At 40.2% G+C, this 2,216-nt stretch overlaps 1 pseudogene; it reads right to left on the bottom strand.

The window, feature by feature from the left end:
* Window positions 1-1,118: 1,118 nt before the first annotated feature.
* Window positions 1,119-1,237, bottom strand: LOC134947303 (5S ribosomal RNA; annotated as a pseudogene).
* Between the last annotated feature and the right edge of the window lie 979 nt (window positions 1,238-2,216).

Here is a 2,216-nt window from a genome sequence, read left to right as displayed (position 1 = left end):
ATGGACTTCATCAAGGGGTAGTAAAAGGCTAGAGACAGAACATATTTATACCTTATAGCTAGAGGAAGTGCTGGTGACATCACTTCCTGTTTGTTAATTAATGTAATGTTAGCATGTATTCAGAATGCATATATATACAGATAAATGTGGAAATAGTGCAGTGGGGAACACTGCTAATGTATTCCTTAGTCAAAACGAGCCAAACAGTTGCTAAAAAACATAAAAGACGGGTAAGTCCGTCTAACTTCCGGTCCGGACTGTTTAGATCGTCACATCCGCCCCACGTCCGCCCCACTTCCGCCCCACTTCCGGCGGCTGTAGGTCCATTCTGTGCATGCGCCGGTTGGGCATAATGCGGTGGGGATGTCCATTTGTCATCACTTCAGAGAGCGGCGGCCATCTTTTTGGTTATCCAAACGGGCATGCAGTCACAGTACTGCCGCGAGTGAGGTTCATATGCTGCGGTCTGTGTAATACTTTGTTCCAGTGCACGCTGCAGAGGTTTCCATAAGTCTTGAGAGTAATTTGCATACAAGTGGTGCGGCTCCCTGAAGGGTATATGAAAAATAAACAGATGGGGATAGTAAACCACTCAAAGAAATTTTTTTTATATAACAAGTAGATTATAATAAAAGTAGAACAATATAGGAGTAAAAAAAAAAAAAAATGTGAAAATAGAATGAGAATAAGATGAAAAAAATATTGAATGAATATTAAATAAAAATAAAAATAAAAATCACAGTAAAGATAAAATTAAAAATAAAAATAAAATAAAAATAGAAAAAGGAAAAAAATTGAAAAAAAGAGAAGAAAAAAAATAATAGAAAGATAAATAAAAATAAAAGTATATGAAAAAAATGTCAATTACAAGAGATGTAGACTAGTGATAATTAGATGGATAGTGCCACTATGGGATGTATTACGAGATTAAGTACAAAATATATAAACATAAAAATATATTGAGCTAAATGGGACTAAGTAGAGACAGATATTGCGAGAAACGTGAGAGCAGTGATTAGTACTTAGGTAAGCGTGGTGAGGTGGGTCCATGTGTACTACGGACCAGACAACATTTATAGTATATTGAGATATGCCGATCTGTTCCCTTAGTGCCTCCGGATTTACAACACCCGGTCTCCCAAGAAGGTCTCCCATCCTTGTACTGACCGGGCCCAGCCTTGCTTAGCTTCCAAGATCGGATGGTGTTGGGCGTCCCCAAGGAGGTATGGTTGTAATGTTTAGGGCTGGGTTAGAGACAGATTCTCTCAATTCGATGGATAACTCACGGAATTTACCAAGTACCAAGGCACGCAATAATAGAAAAGCATGGCGGAGTGAACTGAAAAATATACAAGCTACCGTTGAGAGAGAATATGAGTTTTAGCGTATTAGTGTCCTGTCTGGTGCGGCAGTTCCCAATAAGTTCACTACGCAACTGGTATTCCCTGGGGGTCTCCCATCCAGGTACTGACCAGTTCGAGTTACTGACCAACTTCTAATGTCGGCCCACATATAGGGTGATAGTGTTCGTGCGCGAAAAAAAGGTTGGGGGAGGCAGGAGCAAAACGTGAAGGTTGGAATATCTTACATCACAGGAAAGGTGCTATCTCATATCCTTCGTTGAAACCATTCGGATGAAGTGTGTTAAGTTCGTATATCCAATACATCTCTCTCCTGGACAGCAGATTCGAAAGGTCTCCTCCTCTGTTTCCTAGCGCTACTAGTTCAATGCTTTTGTATGTCAGCGTCTCTGGATCCGAATTGTGGCAAAGATGAAAGTGTTTGGATACTGCATGGGTGAGGACTTTGTTCTTAATATTCCTGACGTGTTCCTGGATGCGTATTTCGAGGGGTCTCTTGGTTTTCCCAATGTACTTTATTTTGCATGGACACTCCAGAAGGTAGATCACCGATGAAGTGTTACAATTAATGAATTGTTTGATCCGATACTCCTTTTGAGTTTTAGTATTTTGAAAGGACTTCCTATTCGGATGCAGGTATCTACAGATGTTGCACCGACCACATTTGAAGCTTCCTACACATTTAGGCATAATGCTTCCGGCTTCAGGATTTTTCAACATACTTGGGGCTATTAGGTCTTTTAGACTCCGGGATTTGCGAAAGACCATTTTAGGCTCTTTAGTGAGGTAATTTTTCAATATAGGGTCCATGAGTAAAATGTTCCAATGTTTCTTGAGGACATCCTTGATAAGGTT

This window comes from Pseudophryne corroboree, chromosome 7 (genome assembly GCF_028390025.1).
Source record: "Pseudophryne corroboree isolate aPseCor3 chromosome 7, aPseCor3.hap2, whole genome shotgun sequence".
NCBI classification, from domain to species: Eukaryota; Metazoa; Chordata; class Amphibia; order Anura; family Myobatrachidae; genus Pseudophryne; species Pseudophryne corroboree.
Note: the sequence above shows the minus strand (reverse complement) of the source record. Positions and strands in the feature narration are given on the sequence as shown.